This window comes from Taudactylus pleione, unplaced genomic scaffold (genome assembly GCF_031769625.1).
Source record: "Taudactylus pleione unplaced genomic scaffold, aTauple2 ptg000162l, whole genome shotgun sequence".
Taxonomy (NCBI): Eukaryota; Metazoa; Chordata; class Amphibia; order Anura; family Myobatrachidae; genus Taudactylus; species Taudactylus pleione.
The window spans coordinates 1,308,079-1,327,040 of NW_028284564.1; the positions used below are offsets into that span (position 1 = coordinate 1,308,079).

Consider the following 18,962-nt stretch of genomic DNA (forward strand, 5'->3'; position numbering starts at 1 on the left):
TGGCTGGACCAAAGTCCAATATATAGCACCTGTCCTTGTGTATCAATGCCTATTTCCCTATAGATTGTAAGCTTGCGAGCAGGGCCTTCCTACCTATATATCTGTGTTATTATCCTGTTTTGTTCTATTAATGCTTACAATTGTAAAGCGCAACGGAATATGCTGCGCTATATAAGAAACTGTTAATAAATAAATAAATAATCTTTATCAAACTGACACAATAAAAAAGATACATTTGATAACTGTAAGATTTTTTTTTAATTAACAAAACTAGTTTATATTATTTACATAGATTTCATATAATATTCATAGCTGTAGCTCATGATACGAAGAATATCTAACCTGGTGACATATTTATAGAAATGATGCTAATATGTTATTTTTCCAGAGGTAGGACAAATTGCCTAAAATATATAGTATTTAAATATACACTTTCACAGTTGAGCACAACAGTTATACATATCTTAAGAAACAACTTTTTCAGTGTTGTATTGTAATCTTATCACAGTAAGCGGTCATAGCTGAGAATGAATGACTACACAAAACTAAATATCTCAAGCTGGGCAAGTAAAAGTAATAATATCCTACTGTTAAAATAACTTTATCTACTAGATAATGTTTATAAAAGCTCTGAAACATTGTAGTGCACTCACCTTACCTTGTTAGGCTGTGATAAGTTATTTTTACATTTCTATTTGTTTGAGATATATACATATACAGTAAGTATATGAGCCTGTTGTTTCTGTGTGTATGTTTATGTAGTAGATACAGTATATATTCCATTACATCCTGATGTCATAATTTGTGAGGTTTATTATGATTTAATCATTTTATAGAGCCACTATATTAAAATTTTCATATATGACCATGAAGGTAAAATACAATCTTCAATGTTATCATGGCATTCCATTGCATTTCTATTATAAAGTAAAGTATTACCTGCCCACTCCATTAGAGACAACTGAAGTCCCTTTCACATCTCTTGTAAAATACAATATCCTTATGGGATTAATACATGCCAACAAGCTGGGGTTCCTGTCATTGAAGTTGCTGTGACATCACTTCTCCTGTCCCAGATACTGTATGAATCCAAAAATACACTCAAGGGCTGATTCAGAGTTGGAAATAGATTAAGAAATAGCAAGTAACTGTGTACCTGGACAAACCATGTTGCAATGTAAGGGGTGCAAATAATTTTAATTTTTTGCATGTAGGGTAATTACTGGCTGCTTTTGCAGGTATATACAAAGAAAATAGTACAGTTGACAACTGTGCAAAAAAGGGTGCTGCAACAGGGACAATGTCAAGGGGGGGGGATCACCACCACCCCAAAGAATACTGATCAATCAAAAGAGTAGACAAAACCCAACTTCTGCGCACTTCAAATAACACCCGTCAAATTATAAGAGATGTGGATACACTAATGATCGTTAGTGCAATAATACTCCGCCCGGGATCGAAACCCTCAATGGTATACAGGAATGGTCATCAAGGTGAGTAGTGAAGTCCTTCTTGCATGGATGCTTGTCAAAAATAGAAAAAAGAGAAAAAGACAAAGAAAACAAAAATAGTGTAGTAAGTCTTGACCAAGTCCTAAGTATGTTGTAATGGGACGTAACTTCTTCTCTCTTATATCCAAATATATGAAGTGATCGTACCGTACTCACATAGAAGTGTTACGGTTCCCTCCTATAAAGGTTTCTTTAGCTGGAAAATGTTGTCACCAGTGCATCATTTATCCAATGATAGTGCTCACCATCGTGGAACATAGAATATAGTATCAAAAGAATGGGCGTACCCCAACTCACAATTAGAGATTAGTTCGTATATTCGTAAAGGTATCTTTAGAATGCTGGAGTCCTGTTCTTCTATATTACCCTGTGTTTCTCCCTTGTGTCAGAAAGACACTGCAATTTAGATTTCAGTTTGGACACAGCCCTCCCAAATCTAAATCTCTATGAACATTTTAAATCTGCCCCATCTGCAGTGCAGCATGGTTTTACCAAGATGCACAGTTACTTTGAGTCCTGATGAAGAAAAGCGCTATATAAATAAAATTATTATTACTTGTTCTTTCTTACTCTTTTTCCAGATCTGAATTAAGGCCTTAAGTGTGTTACTGATAAAAAAAAGGTACACAGTGTCAGAACTGGTAAGCGATAGGCCCACGTGGTATTCAGTGGCAGACCCCCCCTACATGCCCACCCCCTCAATGTAACCCATCCCCCATCCCCAAAGTGGCTTGCAGAGCAGACTCCCTGCCTGCTAGCTGGCTTTCTTCCCTGAGCCTCTCAACGGCCAGCTGTTGACCTAGTAGCAGGAGGTACTCATCTCCCTGGTGCCCTCCTCTTAGTCCAGTTACGACACCAGTAAAGTTCTGCCACTGGGCCTACATAGTTGCTAGTAATACTCTGTCTGCTCATTTAAGGAAAGCTCCCCCCCAAAAAAATTAAATTAATGATATCTGCTGTAGTGAAGACATTGAGAGCATGGTGGACATACAGTATCTAGTTAAGTATGTGTCTCAAGTGTTGTGTGGATATTATTTAGCCTAATAGTATAAAATCTTAATGTGAAATTGTGGTTTTATTTGCTATTTGACATTGACCTATTCCACAGGTAGGATGAAAAGACAGATAGGAAGTGTTTAGATGCTATTTTGCACGTACTGTAGCAATAGAAGATGTATACTTAGATTCTAAAACGCATACAGCATTCTAATTTCTATTACAAGAAAGCACCTTTTCCAGATAGATTACAGTATATTATTTATTTCTGCTTTCGTGTCACTGTTACTTGTTTCCATGACTACAAGTCAAGTCCTTGTGCAAATTACTATACAATTTATCAATTTCTATTATTTTGTTTCTATTTGAGTTATTTTAATGTTAAATATGCTTATTCTATAGCAATAATGACAATGTTAGCTGGAAAATACATAGGATAAAAAAGAATGTCAGATCTATTTATGCATTCAATTAAATATTCCTTATAGAACCTATTCAGTTTATCCTTGTAAAGGAGGCATGATGTGGTGATTTAAGCTACAATGTGTTATCAGAACAAACTAAATGTGTCCATAGACAATACAGTAGGATGCATCCAGTATTACCACTTTTACACCAAAATCCCGGGTCCGATCCAGAAATCTGAACACTGGTCAATCCTGGGTCGAACCTGGCTTCAGACACCGTTTACACTGTACCTCGACCTGGGTTGTTCCCAGGTGCCATGATCTGGCTTATGTGATTATCTGCCATGGTATTAGAAGACGTGGACCCAGGTTGAGGACGGAACAGGAGGTGAGGGGCCTGGATTAGTGACTTCCTCATACACCAGTACCGGATGTTGACGAGACCTGACCAAAGGCAAGCAGTCTAACTTACTGGGAGGTGTTCACCAGTGACCCCTCCAAGCGGAATTTGGGTTTAAGCTGCTCCCAGTAAGCAGGTCACAGCCCTTTGTTCAGGTATCCCGCACAAGTGGGAAAATGGAAGAACCCTCTCACAGGGAAAGCACAGGAGAAAGATTTTGGAGGTTTGTACTGAAGGGGTGTATTGAGTACACACTTAGTGGTTCCAGTCGCAATGCTGGCACAGGAGATTAGCACTAGGAGATAGTACTTGGATAACGTACTAAGTACACACTCGATGGCTTCAGATGCAGAGCTAGAACTGGAGAATGATATTAGTAGATGATACTTGGATGACGTACTAAGTACACACACTGTGGCTTCAGACGTACAGTAGAACTGGCACAGGAGATAGGTATTATGAACTGGTACTTGGATTATGCACTAAGGGCCTGATTCAGAAGTGCACGCTAATTGCGTGCGCTCGCTCTGAATCAGGGTGTCCCTTTTTTTAAAATTCCAGCCTCCAGACCACTCACACAGCTGTGGGTGACCACCCACAGCTTTTGCGAGCAGCCTGGCGATGGTCGCGATTATCGTGACCATCAGCATTGCGAGGAGACCCTAAGGTAGGGTCTCAGCACTCGCAATGCCGAGTGGGCTTCCAGTTATAATAGAGCCGGAAGTCCACTACTGACATCACGAGTGATGTCAGTAGGGCCGCCCACAAATGGCAGGTGTTCCTTCGGGAACGCCTCCGTTTGTACAGCCACCCCACCTCCCCGCCTACAAAATGGGGCGAGCTGTTGATCAACATCAACAGCCGCCCCCTCGCTACAGGGCTTGCGCACGCCATGCGTGCGCTTTGGCACACCATCGACCCACTTGCGAGCGCAATCCACTCGCGAGTGGGTCTGAATCAGGCCCTAAGTATGCACACTGTGGCTTCAGACGTAGAACTGGCACAGGAGATAGTTATTATGAACTGGTACTTGGATGATGTGCTAAGTACGCACACTGTGGCTTCAGACGCAGCACTGATACAGGAGACTGATAAAAAAAGGTACACAAAAAGTATCACAAGATGGTACTCAGTAAACACGCTGAGGATTCAGACGCAGCACTGACACAGGAGACTGGTATCACGAGATGGTACTCAGGGCCTGATTCAGAGCCGGACGCTATTTGTGCTCGCTCGTTCAGAAAAAGGGGCCGGCTATTTAAATTGAGCGCTTGCTCTTCGCGGTCTGTTGACGCCTCTATGTCTGAGCAAGCGAACGAAACATGCGCTCGCTATTTTGTAAAGACGCCCCCTGGCCGCTCACATCCTACGTCATCTCCGCTATTTATTAATCGAGTACATCGAAGGCATCTGAACTGCTCGCAGTGCTTGTGGTTGGATTTTCCTACCGCAATCATGCGAACAGTTCAGACTAAGAGACAACCAAGTGACGTGGCCGATGACGCTGCTTTGTTAATTATGCACACCCTTAAAACGCCCGTTTTGACCGTTTGGCACGCCTGCGTTCGGATCTCAGCTCCAAGTTTTCAAGCACCTTCCCCTGTTACCACCCACAAACGCCTCATCCTGTCAGTCAAATTAACAGGCACTCGCTATTTTGCGAACATACGATTTCCTACCGCAATGACTGGTTGGTGCATGTGCATTATGACCCATACGCATGAGCAGATGTGCGAACATCGCTCGGAGCGAACGAGCGGCCGCTTGCGAGCGGCTCTGAATCAGACCCTCAGTACACATACCAAGGATTCATCTTGTGTGCTAGCACACATGATGGATATAACAGATTGTACTCAGAAGACATTCTGAATACACACACCATTGGAAAACACTAGGAACAAGTCACTAGAAGGAACGGAGCTTGGAACCTGAAACACTGCAACCCCAAGTATAGGAAGTAATGACCTTGTATAGGCAACTTCCTGTTGTCTAGAACCCAGTTATATACCCTAAGATAGCAGTCCATTGGAGGACACTGTCAGCTGACAGCAACCAATGCTACCATTGGGTAAAGGGTTAGTCAGGTGAAAACAGACTGCCATGGCTGCATCCATGATGGTAACTGCAGAAACCATATCAAGAAACAAGCACATGGATATACTAGCAGACCCCAGGTAAAATCCTCAGCGAGTCACTTGCCACTGCACCTGTAGTTTAACCGCTAAAGAGATCAGGGGAAGTCGGTGCTGAGATGAGTAACAGCCAATCTTAGGCCGCAACCTGACACCAGGTTGGTCCCGTTTACACTGAACCCAGGTAATCTCTGCTTTTCTCTATAGGGGAGGGATGTCCTAAACGGAAAATGTGGTAAAAATCCCGTTTTCAGGGTTTTACCATATTTTCCATATGTATCATCAGCTGGCCGCTGGGTTTCCGATGAGGAGGGGTACCCTATAGAAGCCTATGGGCTTCTACCGCATTGCGCTGCTATGAGGGATGCCCACAGCCGCTGCGTCACTCTGCACATGAAACCCAGAAGTCCCCGGCACAGAGCACATCGCAAAGGACAGCTCTTATTGGAAAAGCTGTCCTTTGCGCTACTGATTGCATATGTTAGTGCATATGCGAACAGTAGGAATGCGAAGCAAGGTGGGATGTACTTCGCAAGGTTAGTACATCCGGCCCTAGATGTCATTAAAAATAGGCTTTTTAAAATAAAATTCAGGGATGAACTTACCAGCCATCGGGGACAAGCTAGGTGCCATAATGATTTTGGTCCTCCTGTTCCCTCCCTAGCTGCTCTGTGTGCCTGTGTCTTTAACACGAGTGAGAGATCTCACAGGCTGAGGCTGCAGCAGGGGCTAACAGAAAATGGCTGCCCCCATAGCAGGCTACAGAAAGATGGCTGCCATCGACCAATGGGGAACCAGGTTTCCTTTCCCAGGAACCCAAGGGGCTGGAGAAATCAAAGGGGGGACTTATTGGGAGAAAGAAGAAGATAAGTAAGGGGAACTATATTCTGTGTTGCATAAATCCGACAGGCAGGTGTGTTGGTGTGGGTGTCTGTGCATGTGTGTGACAGAGGGGAATGTGTGGAGGGGTCACTTATACACACAGTGGAATGTGGGGAGATCGCTGACAGACAAAGGGGAATGTGGGGAGATTGATGAGAGAAAGGGGATTATGGAGGGGATTGCTGAGAGAGCATGGAATATGGAGGGGATCACTGAGATACAGAGAGAGAGGAATGTATGGGGGTGTCAATGAGACAGTGGAATATGGGGGATCACTGAGAAAGAGGGGAATGTGGGGAGATCACAGAGAGAAATGTGAGGGGAGGGTTGCGGCTGCCTGGTACAAATATATTATTTTCTTTCTTGCTGCAACAAGGCGCACATGATGTCATGACATCTCATGCGCTACACAACCAACATAGAGGCCAGCCGCAGTGTGAAGAGAAGCAGCCGGAAGACACAGGAGAAGGTAAGTGCCTGTGGGCTGGAAGGGCTGAATGTGGGGGCTGTCCGGATAGACAGAAGGGAGGCTGTCTAGGGAGACAGAAGGTGTGCTGGCTGGGGAGACACTGTAGGATTTGAGTTGCAGAAATACGGGGGGGGCTGCCTGTTTTGTCAGTCCTGAGCCCCACAATTTCTGATGGCTGTCCTGGGGAGGTGATCCCGGGCCACAGTATAAATTATGGCTTTGTAATTTATGAAAATATGTTTTCACACAATAAACATTATGAAATTACCTTCACAATAGAAAAAATAATAATATAATACTAAAGGTGCCGTTTGGTACAATGATAGAATATTTAAGGTAGACATGTTTAGGGCAATTGCCTATGTACCGTATACTCTGGTGACTCTAGGTTTGTTTGTGTTGTATTAGTGCCAGTGTTGTAATAATTGGGTCCCCTATTGTACTGCACATATATGTGTACTGGGTATACTGGGGCCTGTGGTATTTGCTGTGTTTGGTTTGCAAAACCACGAGCAAACGTGCGCTCAAAAAAACCCGTTTGTCTGTCCTGCATAGCCACTAACTGCGTCATAAATGACTGCTGCATTTTCCTTTCTGACTCTAGCACCTCTCCATTCTAGCATCCTTCTGTATCTGTATGTCAGCGTCCAATTCACAGAGATGCTCCACGATCACAGAAGTCATCGCTCCAGCAGCTTGCTCCGACCTGATTAGCTTCTTCTTTCTGGCCGGCACATTGTAGAGTGCAAAGGGGAGAAACAAAAAACAAATGGTAATACGCACTGAGGCGATATAAAGATAGCAGTGGTGTTTGCGTACATGTACTTTAGGCCTTGTCTCCACCTGCACGCCGGCAGCACCCTGCAACAGTTACCATTTGGATTTAAGTGAATGTAGTGTGTGTGTGTGTGTGTGTAATGTGGGTGTTTTTTTTTATTTTTATACTTACTATTAGACCGTAGCTGAGGGGTCTTTTTGAGGTGTGCAGTCTCCGAGCTTGCCTCAGCTACATCATCTATGGTGGTATAGATACAGTCAGCATTCACAGACGAATCCATCCCACTACCTTCTCCAGGCTCGTCAGTTAGAAGGAGCGGTGATGTTGGGCTGCATTGCTTGGACAACAGGGTAGCCTGTGTAGCTGGTATCTCTTGACTATCCTCCCGCTGGCTGGAGCAGGATGGTGAGCTTGAGTAGGACAGTGCTATGGGGTTTGTAAGTGCTGTATTTCCAAAAGCGCTGTAGCACAATTTGTAATGCATCTATTCCTTGTATGCTGCACCACTTTTTTTGCGGTTATGATCGTGCACTTTACTAAACTGCTTACGCAAGTACTACTTGCTGCTGTGTGCATTTTATCCCTCGGGACTCCAACATCTGGGCTATATTACAGTACACAACCGCATCTTTAACTGTGCCATTCATCGATTGATTACTTTCCCCCCCTCAGTGGCAGTAACACAACTGAGGGAAAAAAACATGTTTTTCCCCCATAAGGGGGTGTGGCCACAGACCCGCGATTAAGCCACGCCCCCTTCTTGATCCTGCCGGCTCTCTACAGGGAGTGCTCAGGAAGAGGAAGAGCCTGAGGAGCAGGCAGCGCACACTACACAGGCTGTCGTGGTTGGAGCATCGGGACGCCAAACAAAGAAAAAGGAGCAGTGCAGCTGTCGAACTGAAGGTAAGTTGGAGGGGGCCGGGGAGCTGGTTAGTTGTTGAGGCCACTCGGGGCTGGAGGCAGGAATGACAGGGGCCTGGAGGGGAGACAGGATGACAGGGGCCTGGAGCGGAGACAGGATGACAGGAGCCTAGAGGGCAGACAGGAGGCCGGAATGTTGTGAGGCTGGAAGGGACACGGGACTGGAGGCTGGAATGACAGGTGGCTGGAGGGGACACAGAGGGCTGAAAGCTGAATGACAGGGGGCTGGAGGGTACACAGAGGACTGAAGGCTGGAAAGATGAGGGGCTAGTAGGCTGGAATGACATGTGGCTGGAGGGGACACAGAGGGCTGAAGGCTGGAATGATGAGGGGCTGTAGGGGACAGGAGGCTGGAATGACAGTTGGCTGGATGGGACACAGAGGGCTGAAGGCTGGAATGATGAGGGGCTGTAGGGGACAGGAGGCTGGAATGACAGTTGGCTGGATGGGACACAGAGGGCTGAAGGCTGGAATGATGAGGGGCTGGAGGGGACTGGAGGCTGGAGGGGACATAGAGGGCTGAATGGCTGGAATGATGAGGGCTGGAGGGGACAGGAAGCTGCAATGACAGGTTCCTGGAGGGGACACAGAGGGCTGAAGGCTGGAATGATAAGGGTCTGGAGGGGACAGGAGGCTAGAATGACAGGTGGCTGGAGGGGACACAGAGGGCTGAAGGCTGGAATGATGAGGGGCTGTAGGGGACAGGAGGCTGGAATGGCAGGTGGCTGGATGGGACACAGAGGGCTGCAGGCTGGAATGACAAGTGGTTGGTGGCTGGAATGATGGAGGGCTGGATGGTACACAGAGGACTGGAGGCTGGAATGACAGGGGACTGGAGGGGACATAGAGGGGTGGAAGCTGGGGGGAACATGGGGCAGGAGGCTGGAGGGGACACAGGGGGCACATTTCTTGTTGAACTTCTGTTGTACAATGATGGTTATATTCCAACACAAACAGGCATCTTCTGGACCATGTGATCTTCAACGTGAATAGTGACTACTGATTGAGGACATTGTCTGCCCATGGAGGAACAATTTCTTCAGAGGTTCCCCATTGCTGAGAAACCACCATATAGGTAAGGTGAGTTTTTATTTAGTACACACAACTACAGTATTGATTTTTTTTGTCCTTTTAAGTGAGGCACCAAAAGGAATTTTCGTCCTGGGCTCTACTTGGTCTAGCCCGGCCCTGATATGACACACAAGGTCTCCCTCCTACAGGTGACTAAAACAGGATTAATGAGGAGTCTGAGCACACAGGCAACGTGTACCTCACTGAATGGGCCCCCATTGGGATCCATGATGATGGACGGATCGCCGACGTGGTGGCAAGCACATCCTTGCCACAACTGCATATACACACACACCGCCTCCCCAAAGCAAGCGTCTAGATCCGCCCCTGCCCCCCCTGATGAGCAGTAGCTCTCGGATCTCAGCATCAGTCCAGTTCGAGGGAGCAGACATGCTGTTGTGTGACAGGCTGTGGGTCAGACTGAGGGTGAGGCTATGGGGTGAGGCTGAGGGTGAGGCTCAAGCTGGAAGGCAGGCTGCTGTTCTGCATTTGTAGATGCTGGTCAGGCTGCAGTTCTGGCTGTGGCTGCAATCAGGCTGTGTATCAGCCTGCGTTTGTGGCTGCCGAGCAGACTGTAACCAGGATGTGGTGCAGACTGCAGTTCTGGCTGGTCTGTGATCAGTCTGTGTATCAGGCTGCTTTTGTGGCTGCTGGTCAGGCTGCTGTGGTGCAGATGGATAGGCAGGCAAGCGATGGCTGCATGTGCTGTCTCTCTCTGCAGGGCACTGAGAAATTATATCATCTGCCAACGTCCCAGAAGCTCCAATCAGCGTCTTTCCTGCCTAACTGGGTCAAATAATCCGGCTAGCACCTGTTTACACTGCTGCTTGCTGCTTGGACCAACCCATTTTTAATGATGCTCTCAACCCGAGTAGAATTGCCGGGTAAATCATCCCAGGATATTTTTTCATGAACCGTTAACACTAAATTGGGTTATTCGGTTGGTGTAAAAGGGGTATAAATCTCCCATAGAAATACAGTTCAGTTAATATCAATTTATTGCTATATATTGCACATCTATAGAGCTCTAACCATTAGTCTAGGAGTCTCACTTATTGTAGGCATCAATGCTTTACATACAATTGACAATTCCATTCTGTACAATTGTTACATCCCAAGTACAGAAATTTAGCCTGGTTCTCTTCTGTTTGGCATGTATCATGTTTCATGTTATGAACAATCTCATAGAAATCAGATCAGTGTACATATGTCTCTCTTCAGTTCATACTCTACATTCATGTGAGACAATATAACTTTTGGACCACAGTCCTAATTAAAAAAAGTTTGACTTTGTTCTTCCATTGAAACTACTCAAATCTCATTCAAATAAAATTAAATCAGATAAATATTTTATTTGCACATTACATTGGTTTACACCTCTTAGGCAGCCTTACCCATAATCACTGGGATCAACAGACACCAATCCCTGCTATGTACCTGGGGTGGCGCAATGCACCAATGATTTCTGCTGGTGCTCCAATCCAGCATTGCTATGTCATTGGCCGACACCCAGGAAAAGGCAGGTGAGTGGCCTGTGTTGGGGGCGTGGATATGTGGAGGCGTGGCTATGTCGCACACACCCCTCACGAAGACCCTGTGAACAACTAGTGTCATTATTATAATTATTATATTGTTTATCTTCACCCATAATGCAATGGTGAAAAGACATACTAGTGATGCTTTAGTTTTGATTTCAACATTGAACCTAAATATTCTATGCTGTATGATTTGAAATTCACCATCTTTGTCTGTAAATATGACTTAATATAGATTTAATAGTCGTGTAGCTATGATTTGTTAGCTTAGTTTTGGAGTGACACAAACGTACGCTCTCCAGTGCTTAAGATCTGAAATATGACTGAAGATGAGGTTAATTTTTTTAATGTAAGTGCTTGAAGTGATGCTCACATAGTCAGGCATACTCACACGTAAAAGTTATATTAGAAAATAAATAGAGAAGAAAAAAAAACCTATTACAATTTTAAGAGGAGTCTAAAGTGATGTGAGTATTATGAAGTGATAACGTGCACTGCAATGGTAAATTAGATTTTAAAGCTTTTCTTGTGCTTTATGTTTTACTTATAAAAATCCAAGAAGACAATGCTATAAGCGCTCTATCTTTTATTATGCTAAGCTATCAGTCAAAATAAATGTACTCAATAACATCATATAATGCCTAGTTGTAATGTGTTAGGAAAAACTCTAGTCATATGAGAAATGGCCATTGACGTAATGACTTTAATTCCATACATTGTGGTAATGTGTACAATCTACAAAACAATAAATAAAAGAATAAAACAATCAGTACCTTGCATCATTAATGCTATGAAATTAGTATCAAATTAAATTTCTGTGCACAATACTTTCTTCTAAAACATTGGGCCGAATTCATAGGCGGGCGCAGAAGCAGGTTTAGACACCCACTTGCAGCGGCGCTAGTCCATCTTGGTGCGTCTTTAGTCGCACCATCTCTGCACCATTGAAGTTAGCACTAGCCCTATAGCAGGTGCAATTTCTTCATCTAAACATGGCGTTCTGTGTCAGCGCTATTGCGTCTTTAGACACAGCCTTGTCAGCGACACCCCCATGTCTGCCTAACTCCCTGTTATTTCCCAGGAATGCCCACTGAAATCCAGGAGCCTGTGTGCATGGCACACCCAGCACCCATTATAGAAACGTCACTGGCCCATTGGTGGCACCAGTTCTCCTAGTAAAAAAGAAGGACAGAACTCTTTGTTTCTCAGTGGATTTTGGCTGAATCGCTGCATGGAGGAGTCCCTGGTGACCATAGGGTGAGCACAGTATTTTTCAACACTAGACTTGGCAAGGTGTTATTGACAAATTCCTATGGCTGTAAAAGATAGAGACAAGACCACCTTCATCATGCCAATGGATCTGTTTGAATTCTGTCAGATGCCTTTTTTCCTCACCACTGCTCTGCCACCTTAGAGCAAGTAATAGAACATTGTTTTATGCACCTCAAATTCAGTGGCATCCTTTTTTATCTGGATGATATCATGTTTGCCACCACCTTGGACCAACATCTAGTTTTGTTGGATCTAGTTCTACTGCATATGGAACTACACAGCTGAAACTGAAGCCAAGGTAGTATCATCTCCTGAAATGTACCTCAGAATACTTAGGCCAGGTCCATGATATTGGCCCAATTTGTCATTTCTGAGCAAATCGGACATATCGTACAGTGTGTATGCCCGATTGCTTGCGTCCGCGAGTCACATGCGATATCATGTGATTGGTTGTGCTGCATGGTCTATCACACAATATCGCATGCATGGCTGAGTAGTTTAATAAAGGACAGAATTGTTCCATCGTTCATTGAATCTTCCTATTGTGTACCAGCAATCTTGCATGGTCCAGGGCGAAGGTTAGTCGCACCGTCCATCAGCAAGTTTGCTGGTCATTCTAGTGTTTACCCACCCTTAGACTATAGGTGTAACCTGACCCTCAGCTGATATGGGGAGAATTGGAGGACATTTGGTACAGCCACTGAGCTGCATACTTTTCTGGGACTGGTTGGATTCTACAGTGCTCCATGAGTTACTGCGAGGGGTGTATATGGATGTCAATGAATGGAGAATAGAGTTGAATGTCATTCTGGCAACCATCTTCGTGCTGAAGCATTGACATTTGCCCAAATACTGGATCACACTGATTTTGAGAGCCCATTCCCCCTTTATACTGATGGTGGACTCTAGGTTTAAGAGCTTTGCTGGCACAAGTGCAGAATGTACAGGAACAAGTATTCATCTACCACAGACGAACCTCCAATCCTGAGCAGTACAACTTGTTGGAACTGGAATTGCTGTTTGTAGTGAGGCAATCAGTGAGAAATTTGCAGGGTACCCTCACTGGATCGGTCATTAAGGTTGAAACCAACAATAACAGCTTGGTCTACCTGAACACTACCAACCTACAGTAGATGCCTTTGAATAGTGCAATTTTTAACTACAAGATCCCCTCTCAGCCAGGAATTCATAACAAAAACGCAAAAGCCCTGTCTCATTTTCCAGTGGACACAATAGTCCCCAAACAAAGATAGATTAGTGGTGAAAATTCCTGACTTCATTCAAGAAGTCAGAGACATGACCACTAATGAGGCCATTACCATGGCCAAGATCCTATCTAAGTGGTCCCAGGATCAAGATGAAGACCTGGGGGTAAATTTACTAAGAATCGAGATAGGTCGAGATGACCATCTCGGATGATTTATAAATTTTTTTCCTGCTTGCAAATTTGCTGAAGGCAAAGTCGGGTGAGTTAGAGAGAGTTTTCTCTCATCACACTCGTAAAACTCGGGTGAGATAGCAATCTCAAAGCAAATCACCATTGGGCCAAATCGGAAGTACTTTTTACCTAATACATACATCTCTCAAATTTACCAAGAATTGGGATGACAAGCTCTGGTGAGATAGGAGCAAACTCTCTGTCAAAATCACTTTTCAAACTCTCAACCCCCTGAGCTGCGAGATGGTCAGAAACATACACAAATCATTGTGATTTGTGTATGTTTATTTCTGTCAATGGTTAAAATAGGGTTAATTTAATAACAAAAATTACGTGAGGTCCCCCCGCAAAAGATTAACCACCCCTGGGCTTGCCAGCCTGTCCTGGTTCTTAAATTTACAGGTAAAAAATGTGTAGGGTTCCACTGTAAATTTACGAACCAGCAACAGGCAGCAGGAACAGAGCTGGTTTTAACTATACGGAGAAAAAAAATGGCATGAGGTTCCCCATATATTTAAAACCAGCCATGGACCCTTTCTAACGGGGGACTGATGCCACAGCCAGGGGTGCCCTTTCACCAGGCCCCCCAGCCGCAGCGTAAGCCCTGACCATTAGTCAGCCCAGACCAGGGATCCCTGGGGAGTTGGGAACTCCCCCAATAAAGGGGTCACCCTCTCCAGGGCACCCCTGGCTTAGGCTGATAGCCCGGGGCTACCCCCGGCGCCCAAGGACGGTGGTTGCCGGGTTGATAATGTATGTGTAGTGTAAAAGAAAGGGTTAAATATTGTCTTTAGTTGTGGAACAAAACGTACCAGCAAGCCTCCCCCCGCATGCTGGTATTTGGAGAACCACAAATACCAGTATGCGGGCCCGCTGGCACTTGTAGTTCCACAACCAAAGCAATACGTAATAAACACAACATACACCGTGACAGTAAAATGTTATTATAACATACATGCACACTCACACTCACTATCACACTCACTATCACAAGTGCCAGTGGGCCTGTAATGTCCCGCATGCTGTTATTTGTGGTTCTCCAAATACCAGCATGCGGGGGAGGCTTGCTGGTATGTGTTGTTCCACAACTAAAGACAATATTTAACCATTTCTTTTACACTACACATATGCTAAAACCTGGCACCCACCACCCTATCAGCCTAGGCCAGGGGTGCCCTGGAGAGGGGTACCCCTTTATTGGAGGGGTACTCAACTACCCAGGGATCCCAGGCCTGGGCTGACTTGTGGTCAGGACTGATGCTGCGGCTGGTTGACCCGGTGAAAGGGCACCCCTGGCCGTGGCATCAGCCCCCCACTAGAAAGCGTACAGGGCTGGTTTTAAATATACATGGTACCTCATGCCATTTTTCTTCTCCATATATTTAAAACCAGCTCTGTCCCTGCTGCCTGTTGCTGGTTCGTAAATTTACAGTGGAACCCTAAATTTTTTCCCCTGTAAATTTAAGAACCAGGACAGGCTGGCAAACCCGGGGCTGGTTAGTCTTTTGGGGTGGGACCTCACGTCACTTTTTTAAAAAAACATCTAACCCTTTTTTAACAAGTCTTAACACACAAGCAGCCAACACATCTCTCACTGATATGTGCAGGCTGCTAGCTCGGGAGAGATTTGCTGAGAGAAAACACTGCAATCTCGGGTGAGTAATCTCCTGCAAAACGAGATACTCGGGAGAGATATCTCATTCAGCTTCACCATCGGCCAACTTGTTTAGCCTCAAATCGCCTGTTGGTAAATTTGGTAAAAAACAAGGGATTAAATTACCCGAATTTTGGTGAGTTCCAGCAAGATTAATCTACTTGAAAATCGGGACCATCTCGAATCTTAGTAAATTTACCCCCAAGATCTCTGGATTCTGAATCAGTGGAAGCAGACTTTGGCATTTTTGGAGGAAGTGAAGCTGACTTACTGGCATTGGGAGGAAACTGCTCCTTCATTGGAAGACGAGGAGGAGTTGATGTGTCGGCATGATTATCTGAAGCAGGAGGGTTGACAGATATGGCAGATTATGTTGCATAAAATAGGGCAAGACAGGTAGAGTAAGGTACCCATATGCAAGGGGCTGATCTGGGAGTAGTCAGGATGTATAAGTGGTTACAGAGGCAAGGCTTCTGACCAGGAATTAGTGGAAGACATACAGTATGCACAACCTGCCTGAATTTTAGTTTAGCTAAACCCTCGGAATAATAAGCACCTGTTAAATTCATCAAACTAGGATAGCTTTAGAACTGCCCATGGTGGATTACGTCTTCATCAGGTAATCAGTCAGTATGCAACAGTATGGAATGGTCATGATGTAAAGTTCATTAAATTTACAGTGGTGGTACCCACTCAAGACCAAATAGTTTTACAGAGTTCACTGCCCAAGTTAACATGGGACAATCATTCCATTCTGGCCAGGAGGCTTAATTCCAAGGATCACTGGGCTCGACTCAGAGCCGCTTGCTAGATGCGTATGCTCACACCCAGCGTATGCAAATTCTGCTAAGTGACGGCATGGCAGGCGAAAAAAACGGCAAGGCATAAGCATGTAGACGCCCACCAGCCTGTCTTAAGATGCCCACTTGCGCACGTCATCTCCAGGATGTGTATGCAACCATCGGTACATCGGGTACCATCGGAAGCAAACGCAGCGTTTGAGATTGACTATAACCTACTGCAAGCACTGCGTGCACTTCAATGTGAAATACAACCAAGTGACGTGTACAATGACGCTGCTTGTTAATTATGCAGGCCTCTGAAACAGCGTTAAGATGTTCAGGCATGCCTGCGTTCGCACCTCCACTCCCCCGTTTCTAGTGGCCTGACCCTGTTACCACCCACAAACGGCTTCTCCTGTCACTCACTCTGCTGGGCTGTCTATGCTCAGTAAGCAACCTCTTCCCGATCTCTTGCACTGGTTCGCACAGGAGCACTGCGATGCATACGCATGCACAGAGTGCAGACATCGGCCAGCTATGAGCGAACGCTTCTTAACGACTAGGTCAGAATCAGGTCCACTTGTCCAAGAATTGGGACAGGTCCCTAGAATGAATCAGTCATACTGCGCCCACCAGGGTAATGCAGTGGTGGGTGCGTGGCTAATGTGATGTCTGTAAGGATGACAGGGGACACACCAGACACCAGAGTATATTACTGCCACAAACACACACACAAACATAAAAGTAACACACTAACAAACATATCAAACCCCACAGTATAATAATATTAATCAATGGATTTGCACATGCATTTGTTTTAAAAATACTCTACAGATGCATAACAAGGAAAACACATGTTATTCATGTAAAACTATAATTGTAGTACAATATAAGTAGGAGAAGCTAGTTGGCAGTGCAGAATCCTTTGTAGTTATAATATTATTTATTTTGTAAGGACTTTCTACACTGCTAAGGTGTATTGCATTAGACAGTGTACTCTGCTGTAGGCTTTACATGCAGTTTAATGGAAAAGTGTAAATAGAGACTCGTTCAAAACAATATACTGCTGACTTTTCATGTTAGAAATGTTTGTTATTTTCATATTAACCTTACCGTAATCATGAAACATTGATATTTATAATTAACTTAGCATGACATAAAGTAAAGCTCATAATTTATTTTGAATCCAGCAGCGTTTTTTTTTTTATAAGCAGGTCACACCTCATGTACTTTACTGATGAGCAATTGAAAATAATTTTTCAAGTCCATGCCATGTATGGTGTCCTGTTGGGAACCCATTGTAGTTTGGTATATGAACAAATGTATTTACAATAGCTAAACTATTAATTATTAACATATATATCTAAAAGGATCATTATAATCTGACATAATGATGTAATATTGTATCTTATACAGCTCTTTATTTGTTGTAACTCAACAATCCAAATTGAGTGTACAGTATCTCAATGTATATAAAAGTATACCAGGCATATCATAATTAGAGATGAGAGGGTCCAGTTCTCTGAGAACCAGACTCACCCGGACATTGCAGATACGAACCGGATCTGAGTCTGGCTCGGGTCTTCCCGTCTTACTCGGATCCGAAAACAAGGCCACAAGTCATCAATCCTACTTCGGATTCTTGCAGCGTTTTGGATTGCATATAAGTCCCTCCCCGCGCTGATCGGCGCCATTTGCTTCACTCTGGCTGTGCTGTACTCTGCTGTGTGGCTGAGTTGCTGTGCTTGTCCATCCATGGGCTGTGTGCTGAGTCCATCCAGGGGCTGTGCTGTCCGCTCAGGGGCTATGCTGAGTCCATCCAGGGGCAGTGCTGACCGTCCAGTGGCTGTGCTGTGCTCCCCCAATACACTTCAGTGGGTGCTCCTGTGCTCAATGCTGTGCTGATGTCCATCCAGTCTTGTGCTGCCGACGCACCTGTCCAGTGTCCATCCGCTCCAGTGCTGCTGACGCTGCTGTCCTGTGCCCATCCGCTCTAGTGCTGCCAACACACTTGTCTGGTGTCCATCTGCTCCAGTGCTGCAGATGCACTTGTCCAGTGTCCATCTGCTCCAGTGCTGCCAAAGCACCTGTCCGGTGTCCATCTGCTCCAGTGCTGCCAAAGCACCTGTCCGGTGTCCATCTGCTCCAGTGCTAAAAATAAATAAATAATTATAAAAAGTAAAAAAAAAGTTAAAGAGAACAATTTTACAAAGTCAAGAAAAGTAAAAAAAAAAAAAAAAAAATAAGTAAAAAAAAAAAAAAAAGAAATATAGTTTTTTTTTTGTGCTGTACCCCAGTATATCCAGACAAGTACTGTGACACTGCAGGCCGTACCCCAGTGTATCCATATAAGTACTGTGATGCTGCATGCCATACCCCAGTGTATCCATACAAGTACTGTGATTCTGCAGGCCGTACCCCAGTGTGTATCCCTAACACACAACTACTGTGACCCAGCAGGCCGTACCCCAGTGTATCCATATAAGTACTGTGACACTGCAGGCCATACTCCAGTGTATCCATATAAGTGCTGTGATGCTGTAGGCCGTACCCAAGTGTATCCGTATAAGTACTGTGACTCTGAAGGCCGTACCCCAGTGTGTATCCCTAACACACAAGTACTGTGACGCTGCAGGCCGTACCGCAGTGTATCCATAAAAGTACTTTGACGCTGCAGGCCGTACCCCAGTGTATCCATACAAGTACCGTGACAC

At 44.8% G+C, this 18,962-nt stretch overlaps 1 pseudogene; it reads right to left on the reverse strand.

Moving 5' to 3' along the window:
* The window catches only part of LOC148521429 (uncharacterized), a 28,118-nt pseudogene extending 18,159 nt beyond the window's left edge, over window positions 1-9,959 (reverse strand).
* Window positions 9,960-18,962: the final 9,003 nt, after the last annotated feature.